The sequence below is a fragment of the Hyalella azteca genome, unplaced genomic scaffold (genome assembly GCF_000764305.2).
Source record: "Hyalella azteca isolate HAZT.00-mixed unplaced genomic scaffold, Hazt_2.0.2 contig13425, whole genome shotgun sequence".
In the NCBI taxonomy this organism is placed as follows: Eukaryota; Metazoa; Arthropoda; class Malacostraca; order Amphipoda; family Hyalellidae; genus Hyalella; species Hyalella azteca.
Window position 1 is genome coordinate 1,875 of NW_025943348.1, and position 12,376 is coordinate 14,250.

A 12,376-nucleotide genomic window follows, 5' to 3' on the forward strand; every position below is an offset into this window, starting at 1 on the left:
TTCTCCGGCACAGTGCGAGCGACGGTCGTACGAGTTTGTCTCGGGGGATTCCTCTGCCCTCCGGAGTGAAGATGGCAGGTAGACAGTCTCAATGTCATTGTTGTTAGTCCAATTACTCCAGTGTAGTCCAAATGATGAAGAAGTCTACTACCTTCTATGAGGTAAAATTTATAGACTACGCTTTACCGGCCTATTGGATAGCTCCCGCTTTTTTGCATGGTCCATTGTTGCGTAATGCGTATAGTCCGGAGTTTGACGTTGTTGTCCAGGGTGTCGCCAAGCTCATGGAATTCATCAATGATCTTGAGATGAAACTGCTTTTTGGTCGTACTCAGTTTCGTAGTTGTTAGTCCGATTACTCCAATGTAGTCCAAATGATGAAGAAGTCTACAACTTTCTTTGAAGCACAATTTATAGACTATACCGTGTCACGCCCTCCAAATTAAATTGCGACTTAGTAATTAATGAAAGTTACCTACTTATTGATTGAATATTCAACTTAAAATGCTATCTTAGCGTAGATAATGCCCTAGCAGCTTAGGCATTCTAAGCAACTTAATTGGAATGGCGGATCTCTGGCTAAGGCTGGTATTGCACCTTAACCTGTAAGGCTGGTACCTGTACCTTAACAATTTGAATCCTAAAAGCTCAATATGGGCACATGTTTAAAATAAATAAGGTAAGATTTAGAAATGAAATGATGCGACTTATGAAATTTTGATATTTACTAGGTATTTGCGTAGACGTAAATTTATTAATTGGTAACTGAGACCGCTCGCTCTCCCTCCCAATAATTCTGGCCCGAAACTGCCATGCACTCTGCTTTTTGTATTCTGGTGAGTGAATAAATAAATATCTGTGATCAGCGGAATTTTTGTCAACCAATTTCTTTCAACTGTCTTTCGCTATCGATTCAGCGAAGACTCAAGGCATTCCTAGCTTTGAAGAATAAAGTTTTTCCGCTTAAAAGCTTAAGTGCTTCCTGTAGTTGTTAGTGTCTTATAGAGGCATAACTACTGCGTATAGGAGTAATTCCCTACTCATGGGTGGACCTATAGCAGCATACACTCCGCCAAGTCATGACTTACTCTGCGACTGGTCGAAGGGAAGAATTTGGATGTTATTAAAACACGCTGTATGATCTAAATTGAGGCTCTTGCCACCAAACAACTGTTCCCCCAAACTTCTAGGTTTTGGGGAATTCTCAAATTGAATTCAAAAAGTGAATCGATTGAATCTCTACTTTTTCTAATGCAGAACGGCTGAACTGACACTCAAGAGATTAGAACAGCATTGTTGCCGCTTTAAAGTGAATAAATTTCTAGGTTTGCGTTGATTTCCAAGTTGAATTGGAAAATTTATTTATCAATTCTAATTCACAAAACGGCTGAACTGACACTCATGAAATTCGAACAGCATTTTGTCGTTTTAAAATTAATACATTTCTAAATTTGTGGGAATTTTCAAGCAGAATTAAAAAAGGCACTTATACTAATTCTATTTCAGAAACGGCTGAAATGAACACGCTTAAAATTTGAACAGCGTTATTGCCATTTAAAGTGAATAAACTTCTAGATTTGAATGATTTGTCATGTTTTGTTTAATGAATAATTCATACGAATTCGATTTCAAAAAAGATTGAACTGACACTCGTGTAATTTAAACATCTATCACGATTTAAGTTTGTTTGCGGCAGTTATCGTAGGAAACCTCCTGCAGTCAATAAAGATTAAACCCACTTAACTTTAACTACTGCACGCAGGGCGCAGGTAAAAACAATATTTTTTTTAACTTTGGTTTTAATTCAAGTGTATTCGTTTCAGTAATCGATTGAAAACCTCAGTCAGAACGATTAAACCCACTTGCCTAAAACAACTATACTTACTGCGCAGGTAAAGATGCACCATGTATCTCGACTTTGGTTGAGATTTACGTTTATTCGGGGAAGTTATTAGTTGAATACCTCATTCAGAAACGACAGAGAAACTTTTCACGTATCAAAAATTGTCTCTGTCAATGCGCAGACGAATATTCAATACATTTGTCGTGTTCGTGTATATCAAAGTTCGTTCGCGGCAGTTATCGGTTAATTATTTAATAATCTAATAACGGCTCAACCCACATGTTGGACTGCGCTTGCTGTACACCTACGCTTAACTATACATTATAACTGCGCAAATTACGAACACGCAATTTGCGTTTTTAAGAATTATGTTTAAGAATTACTGGCACGACTCGTTGTGTATCGTTTTGTCTCCTTAAAAAGATAAATTCGAAAAAAAAATCATATTATTTTTGTCTGGGACGCCCCTTCTCGGTATTGCCCCAATTTTATTTTCAATCGGGACAAAGTTTCTTGTCGCTTCTCGTCTCAAAAAAATAAAATTTCAAACGCAACAATCTATTAACCCAGCTAGCTGAACAGTAGAATCTGATGTTCTTTCTCTTCTCATACAGATATGCAGGGTTAATAGGCGATGATACACTGCGATTTCTAGAGCAAAGAAATCCGAAGTTCAAAATTCTTAATTTTATGGGACCATTACTAGCCTGTGTAAATGATGTCGCGACTGAATTTTTGGGATTTCCGAATTTGAGATCAGCGATTTGTAGTCAAGGATTTTCTTGCTTTCTTTTCTCTATTGTTGAAACTATAGATGTCCTCTTCCGTGCAGTTGTCGAAGCCAATTTTTTGATAGCTTCTAATATAACTATATTTTATCTATATTTATAATATAACAATATATTATAATTATAAATATAATTCAACTATATATATTTGAGCTTTCCAGAAGTATTGGAATGCAAATGTATTTTCATTAGCGATGTGTCGTAAGCTATAGTTATATTGCAGTGGGTTGGAGCGACTAAACAGTTAGAAACTAATCAGTTTAGTGCAGTCAGCTTTCATAAAAGTATCAAGACAAGCACATACGTACGTTTTCTCATTGTGACTGATTATCAAAGTGATATTATTTAAAATATTGTTCCTTTATGATCATAATATTTATTAGTTAGACATTGATATCTCTGTACCGTTATTTATAGATCCATAGTGTGAGTGTTAAACATGCATATGAGAACCCCAAAATCTGGACGCGTGTTTATTCCCTCCGATAGCTATGCTACACATTTCATTGTGTAACATTTCACGTTATTTCCTTCCACACAGAGCTAAACAAATTCATTTGAGGGATGAGAAGTGGAGCCTATAACACGTCCTCTCAGAGGTCTGGATGATGGGCGGCGTCCCAGCAACAACTAGACACAGAGGAGTCCTGTCAACAACTGGACACTGAGGAGCCCTGGCAACAAGTGGTCACTTAGGAGTCCTGGCTACAACTGGACACTGAAGAGTCCTGGCTACAACTGGACACTGAGGAGTCCTGGCTACAACTGGACACTGAGGAGTCCTGGCTACAACTGGACACTAGGCAACAACTGGATACACAGGAGTCCCGGCAACAACTGGACACACAGGAGTCCCGGCAACAACTGGACACACAGGAGTCCCGGCAACAACTGGACCCTGAGAAGTCCTGGCAACAATTGAGGCAATGAGGAGCCCTGGTATCAATTGAGGCAATGAGGAGCCCTGGTAACAACTACCGCAATGAGGAATTATGGCAACAATTGGGAAGTGAAAAATCGACATCAACTGCGGCAATGAGGAGTCCCGGCTACAACCTCCGTGCTGAGAGCCTCAGCAGCCCCGTAGTTGATGAGCATAAATTCTTAATTGTCCCAACCTCGACAAGCTTTAATGCTTAAGGACTTTGCTGGGCTGGGTTCATTCAGCCGAATACAGCAAGACTAGACAAGATGAAACATCGGTAAATTAATAGTTACATCGAGCAACAGGAGGTGGAACATCGGGCAACAGAAGATGGAACATCCTGCTACGGGCGGTAGCACATCGGGCAACAGGAGATTTCGGGTAACGAGAGTTCAGACATCTGGCAATGGGAGATGGGATATCGAGCAACGGGAGGTGGGACATCCTCCCACAGGAGATGAGAAGACCGCCACTGAACATCGAGCATTGGACAACGGGAAACGGGACATTATGACGCAGGAGGTAGGACGTCGGGGCGCTGAGGATGGGATGTCGGTACAAGAGATAGGACGTCGGGGGCATAGAGGATTGGACGCCGGGGCGCAGCATATGGGACGTCGAGATTACCAAGATGGGACGTCGGGGCGCAGGAGATGGGACCCCCCAACAACTGAAGTAGTCTCCGTAGTTCACTCATCAAAAAACTCCAAGATTTTCATCGACCGACTTCCAAGCTCTTTACATATTAGATAACGTTTTATTTGCAATCACCTGCAATGTAGCGGATCTCGCTACATAGAACTAATTTTATGTTTATCATATTAATATTAATACCTGTCACATTATGTTTATCGTATTTATAATTATCATATTATCATAAGAATAATCCAGAGAAAAGTCATTTCCGTCGATAGGAACATTTCACTTCCACCTAGCCCCCCTCTCTCTCTCTCTCTATCCTTCTACGCTTAACGCTTATTTCTGCACCTGACGCCGTATTGCCAACATCTCCCGGTAAGTCCCTAACTTGAAAACCGTGCCTATATAGGATAGCTCTGGTATTCAGTTGTGCTAAGTGCAAGTGTAACGTAATAGATCTTTTATTCAGTCGTGTGCAGCGTAACGTAACAAATAAATCAGAGACATTGCAAGGTTTCGAGTAATCGATTTTGTCATGCCGTAAACTCACTTGTAAAATGGTATCGTGAATCATGAATTAACATAGCCCTATTTCGCAGTGACCTCACATAGGAGAACAAACCATCATTCCTGCCTCTGCAACGTGCAAACGTACGTCATCTCTGTCAGCTGAACAACATTCACCCCGTGTCTCTGCAACGCTCAATCTCATGTCTCTGCAACGCTCAATCTCGTGCATGTCGCTGCAACGCTCAATCTCGTGTCTCTGCAACGCTCAATCTCGTGTCTCTGCAACGCTCAATCTCGTATCTCTGCAGCGCTCAATCTCGTGTCTCTTCAACGCTCAATCTCATGTCTCTGCAACGCTCAATCTCGTGTTTCTGCAACGCTCAATCTCGTGTCTCTACAACGCTCAATCTCATGTCTCTGCAACGCTCAATCTCGTGTATCTCGTGTCTCTGCAACACTCAATCTCGTGTCTCTGCAACGCTCAATCTCATGTTTATGAAACGCTCAATCTCGTGTCTCTGCAACACTCAATCTCGTGTTTCTATAACGCTCAATCTCGTGTCTCTGCAACGCTCAATCTCGTGTCTGCAACACTCAATCTTGTGTCTCTGCAACGCTCAATCTTATATCTACGCAACGCTCAATCTAGTATCTCTGCAACACTCAATCTCGAGTCTCTGCAACGCTCAATCTCGTGTCTCTGCAACACTCAATCTCGTATCTCTACCACGCTCAATCTTATGTCTACGCAACGCTCAATCTCGTATCTCTGCAACGCTCAATCTCGTGTCTCTGCAACGCTCAGTCTCGTGTCTTTGCAACACTCAATCTCGTATCTCTGCAACGCTCAATCTCGTATCTCTGCAACGCTCAATCTTATGTCTACGCAACGCTCAATCTCGTATCTCTGAAACGCTCAATCTTATATCTACGCAACGCTCAATCTCGTATCTCTGTAACGCTCAATCTCGTGTCTCGGCAACTTCACGTGTGTCTCCACTCACCACGCGACCACGAGCATATATACCACCGAGCCAAGCACCTCGTCTTCATCACTGGCCTGGTCTTCTAATTCCACCGGGATCATCACCATCGAGCAGTTCACGTGAGCTTAATCAAATAAATCTAATAAATCTAATAAATCTTTTTGTGTTAATCTAACCCGACCAATTACATCAACCCGCCCCTCAAATTTCTGTCTGTCTGTTTTAGTGAAATTAACTCTAGTTACCTTGGCCTTCGAATCCACTGATTCATAGAAGTCAAACGTAGTAGATGTGGACCGGTAATAAAGCCCCCACATGCCTACTTTATTTTCATTATTCATTTGTTAGCAATAGCTTAGCTGTAGGCATCATATAGCGCAGTTGTGCGCCGTAGTGCAACTGCATGCAGTCGCTTAACTGTACGAGTCGCTTAACTGTACGCAGTAGTGACGCTGTTGTTAACACCTACGCAGATCTCCGCGCATTTACATGCCTTGCCCTCAAACCTAACACAGAAGCGGCAAATAATAATACACCTTCAATGCAGATGTTGATCTTGATCGGCAAGGCCGCCAATGCGAAACCAGAAGGGTGATTAATCTAAAGGCTAACTACTCGTAGCTATTCTAGGCCAGTCGTCAGGGAGAAGAGGAGCCAAAAGGGTTACATAAAAAAGTATGATACTTTCGATTCATCATTTTTTTCAAATTGCAGGGTATAAGTACGGCAAACCGGCCCGCGGAGCATCAGTGTTGCATCGCTCGTGCTGAGGAGAGGCAAGCGACGCTAAACTGGTTCACGACAGACCATCTGAAGGTACAGACAACACAGTCAGTATACAGACAACACAGTCAGTATACAGACAACACAGGCAGTGTACAGACAACACACAGTAAGTATACAGACAACACACAGTCAGTATACAGACAACACACAGTCAGTATACAGACAACACACAGTCAGTATACAGACAACACACAGCCCGTATACAGAGAACACACAGCCACTATACATACAACACACAGCCAGTAGACATACGACACACAGCCAGTATACAGACAACACAGTCAGTATACAGACAACACACAGCCAGTATACAAACAACACAGGCAGTATACAGACAACATACAGCCAGTATACAGACAACACACAGCCAGTATACAGACAACACACAGCCAGTATACAGACAACACACAGCCAGTATACAGACAACACACAGCCAGTATACATACGACACACAGCCAGTATACAGACAACACAGTCAGTATACAGACAACAACACAGTCAGTATACAGACAACACAGTCAGTATACAGACAACACAGCCAGTATACAGACAACACACGGCCAGTTTACAGACAACACACAGCCAATATACAGACAACACAGTCAGTATACAGGCAAGACACAGCCAGTATACAGACAACACACAGCCAGTATACAGACAACATAGTCAGTATACAGGCAACACACAGCCAGTATACAGACAACACAGGCAGTATACAGACAACAAACAGCCAGTATACAGATAACACACAGCCAGTATACAGATAAAACACAGCCAGTTTACAGAAAACACACAGCCAGTATACTGACAACGCAGGCCAGTATACAGACAACACACAGCCAGTATACAGACAACACACAGCCAGTATACAGACAAACACAGCCAGTATGCAGATGTTCAAACAGTTTCTATAACAGTTAAAACTCAGTTTATGAGTAAGGTAAATGTAATTGAAAACGTGTTAAGTTCATTAAACACTGCAGATCCCCAGTCCTGACCCAAGATGCGCTGCACAGTCGCTGCCATCCTCGCCCTGACGCTGCTGGTCGCAACTCCGGGACTCATAAGCGGAGAGCCCGCCGCTCCACCCGGGGGCTATGATCCGGGCTCTCAGGATCACATAGTGTCATCCATGCTAGAAATGATTGCTTGTAATAAACCTTGCGAGATACGATCCGCGAATAACGAATGTGTGAGGGACATACAGTGTATTTTTAGGACACAGTCCAGACCTCGTACTCGACTTGACGACAATAAACTTGACGCTTTTTCCGCATTTTCTTGAAAGTTGGAATTAGCAATATCTATTCAATTAATTGAGTTGACTTGAAATAGTTTAATTAGATCAAGGCTGAGTATGTTTCTCTTCTTTATCAAATGTTCGAATTTATATTTTATAATATTTTTAGCTTTGAGAACTATTTGATTTTTCAACTGCGATTTAATTGTTCAATATTCAAAACTTTTGAAAATAAAAGAAGTAAATATAACTTATAATTAAATACGTTTTTACTGAAATGAATGCGTTTCCAAAATTTGAATTGCTTCATGTTTCTATGCTTGCCCGGGAAAGGGTTAATTAAGTTATGCTGATGAACAAGCGCGTGTGATGTGCGTGAAGTCTGGTGAGCGTGAGCTCGTGAATATTTCGTGTTCAACTTAGTAAAATACATCTGATTATGCATTAAAAATACTCAAGTTCTATGTAATTGACTTTGATTTACCTACCTTATACAATTACTAGAATTCGTCACTTCAAGTGTATGACCTATTAAATTTATGAAACTTGAATGAAGTGGCATAACGTGAGCGCGCTTTAACAATAACGTGAAAACCCTTCGAAAACCAGAAATATAATTAAATTCCAAATATGCAATGTAACAAGAAACGTTCGAGAGTCAAGCAGCTGGGAAAGGCATTCAAGGAAATATAGGTTAGCAAACAGAGTTTAATTCTGTTTATAATTTTCCATAAATTCAACGTCGATCCGGCCACTTGCTTGATCAAAAATGTCAGTTTAATTAGAAGAGATGGTCCTGATCAACATTTCGTACATCCTACGCTTTACTGAAGTCTTACGGCTCCAAAGACACATTTTGAATGAGTTTTATATCGCATGGCGGTTTTATTAATAATCTTGCCGCTCCAAAATCATTTATACATAACCCCTCCCGACTTCCATGCTTGTATAGGTGACATATTTCCAATAGATAACAAAATCTCTGTGCGGTATGAATTTTTTCCAGTGGCAAGTTGCAACCATCAAAAGGGAATGATATGAGGGCGTAATAAATGAACAGTGAGACACTTTACCATTCCTGTATATATAACATGGCTGATATTTTTGAATTCAGCTTGTAGCCCAGACGGATTTCTTATAATATATAATTAAACCATTATGCCGAGAATTCCACTCTGTTGGAACATGAGGACAGGGTGTATAAAGTGAGTACAACGGTTACTAATTGGTAGTCTTTTATCGCATTTAAGCAGTTAAATATTACCGAGTAACCGGATGAAACTACATGGAGATAAACTGCAGAATTCCACCCTGCATGTCAGTGTATATGTTTAGTGTTTTCATTTATAGATTCTAGCAATTAATACATTAAAGATGTCTTTGAAGTATTCAGCTGAATATTCGATTAATATACGTATTTCTAATAGATTTGAGACAGTTGATCATGCTACAGGCTGAGAGCTTCACTGTTCTTAGGCATTGGGCAGCAGTGACGAGGCACCGGCTTCAACTTTTGTGTTTGCCACTCCGTGATTCTCGTATCCATACAACTAAATATTTTCTGAAACATAATTCACGGTTTGTATTGTTTTTTTGCTGAAATAGAAATTGTGTATATATATATATGATACATAGATTAACGGAGGCTGATGATGATTTGCAATAACGTGGAGTCTGATGTGCGTGAAGTCTGATGTGCGTGAAGTCCGATGTGCGTGGAGTCTGATGTGCGTGAAGTCTGATGTGTGTGAAGTCTGATGTGAGTAGAAAAGCAGTACTAAAAGTCCATTTGAACGCATCACGAGAAATAATAACCAAATTAAATTGTTTGCACGTCACTTTGTTTGAAATCTGACGCTGTAAATATACACGGGCCATGGCAGAGCGTTTTTGTCGGCATGCCGTGATCTCAAATTTCATTGCAAGTGAGAGAATGCAAATCCTGATGAAAAACTCAAGTTTGCGTAAAATTTTGTAACGTGGGTAACAGGTTGGTTCTATGATTGGCGGGAGTTTCAATGGGTCCCTCTTTATTTAATACGAGTCGTAATAAATGAATTACTCAAGTCCAACAAACATATTACTAATTGTAATCCAGCTGGACTCATATTACTCAAGTCCAGCACACATCATAGCCAGGATAACAACTGGTTATTGATTAAGGGTATCTTTAAACCTCAAACGTTATCGGTCACGAACAACCCTGATATAGTTTGTTAGTAATTTCAATCACAAACTTGTAATTTAAAAATAAATAATGTCAAATTTAGCTAACGCTTGTACGTTTCAGATGACGAAGTTGTGATGATATCGGGGCTTTCTCTTTTCACGTTAATGAAGAGAGATTGTATTCTTGCCCTGAAGTTTAAAATAATACATTAGAGAAAAAGCTAGATGTTTATTCAGCTATTGTTACGTTTCAGCAAAATATCCGGCTCCAATAATTAATATCTGCGATGCAATTTCTCTCCGCATGTCCAGCATTGCCATGTTTGAGGTCAGCTGAGGGACATTGATGTCCGGTTCAGCGGCTTCAATAAGGCAGTACAACCAAACCCGTTTTTGTTCAGCACACGCCATCTGCAGTCTATGATCCACAATCCCTAAATAGCTGCAATATTATTTATTTGCATTCGGCGCTCGCGAACGACGGAATACCGTTACAAACGTCGTTTGCGCCTGAAGGTCGCAATTATTTTTGTTAAAATTACAAATTCATTCAATATCAGAATGAAATGAGAATAAAAAGAAAGGAATAAAACGATTTGAAATTTTGTTGTCATCCAATATAATTTTTTTAGGACAGAAGTTTTCATTTTCCTCACACAGCACTCGTAGCCAGATTTCAGACGGAGATTCAGAAGCATGTAGCAATATCTGTACGCCAAGCGAGCAACACGAGTACAGCGTCCGAATAAAAAATGTTTGTGGGTACACAACAGTTCCAGTTTAGTAACCAGCGGCACGTTTTTTCTGTCTTCTTGTTATTTTCAATGTCGATTTGACCCATATATATGTAAATATAAATAGCATGTTTTATATTAACAATTTTTTTATTCGTTTTTTTCAATGAGTCGAACAAAATTTCTTGCTGACGCCGGGAGATCGAAAAACAGGTTACCAAATGACATTTTGATGGTACGTGAAAACCTGATATTGAAAACAGTTCTGAAGTTTTTGGAACATGAATAATTGTTATAGCATCTAACATTAGTGATACTATTGTAAAACGTCATTTATTATGTTCTTTAAATGTTGGAACAGAATAATGCTTGATAAATTACAAGTACTCCCTTTTGAAATTACAAACGTAATGCTTGACTCATCATGATGAGGTGCCACTCAACAATTTTAGCTGCGGAAAATTGAATTACAACGCATAGTTATTACCGGCAGAGTGGGACCCTGAAAGACAAAGGAATGCGGTATCTGGAAAGCATTACACTCAACTCTGCTGCACTATGAAGAAAATATCGTCAGGAATTGGCATTGAACCTCATTTACAAAGTACAACGAAGTAACAAAGATGGATCAAAACTAATTCAAGCAATACCGGATCAAAATTTTTCGGCAGAGAACCACTCCAGGAAATTGATAGCGACATCAGACCATCTTTTCCGTGTTGTATAGGATTGATCGAGCTAGGTATCAATTTTCCGGAAGGAAACGTGCAAGTTTTTATGCAGAAATTCTTTGCATGCACTTTGTTCATTATATCAACACAAGTTAAACATCAGATGATCAATAAACATAATAACCACAATTAATTTCCTATACTTCGTTTTCTTATTTGAAAATAAGCTAGTAGTAAATAATGGAACTTAGCATAGTACATGGATATTGATCACTTGGTGAGACCTGTATCATCATGTATGTTATGATTAGATGAATGATTTATTGAGCGCAACAATTATCAATTAATAACAACTATTCATGTCCATGAATTGGTTGCATATCATATTCAGTATCTGCACTTGTTTGACGAAGTAACGTGCCTGCCCTGCATATGTCCACAAAACAAATTTTGAATGACATGCTGTGGCAACTGAGTCATTATATATTCGTTCAGTTTATCTATTAACATATGCGAAGAAACTGATGATAAATCGGGAAGTTGATAATAACGCACATGAGAAAAATGTCATTTACCGGAAAAAAGTGCATGATTGTATACTTCCGAGCTCGTTTTCAGCGATTTGGCAGTGGTTTCGTCGGTACAATGCTGAAAAGCGATAGAAATCTTCACACGGGCTAAAATTCAATATTTTTAGCAGGCCTTCTCCTTAAGTGTTACGTGTCTTTCCTTCAATATTGAAGACTAAGGAGATAAAATTAGCAGGCAGCGGATCATGATTGAATAACGTATCACAATCACGCAACTATGCGAAAGCCAACGGTTGAGTCGAATCACTGAACCAAATTTCAGCTTGGCCATCAGAATCAAATGTAGAATTACGTTGGTTTATATGAGAGTCCTCATTACAGGTTAGTGCTTTTCCCCTGAGTATACTGGAGCTATTTCGAAATGAGATAGAGTTTACTGACAATAAAAACGTATTGCTCCGTCTTGCACAAACTACTCTCCAGAAATTCAATTTGCTGTCTGTTCTGCACTGATGAAAAATTGCTAGCTTTTGTCCAAGATTCAACCGTCGTATA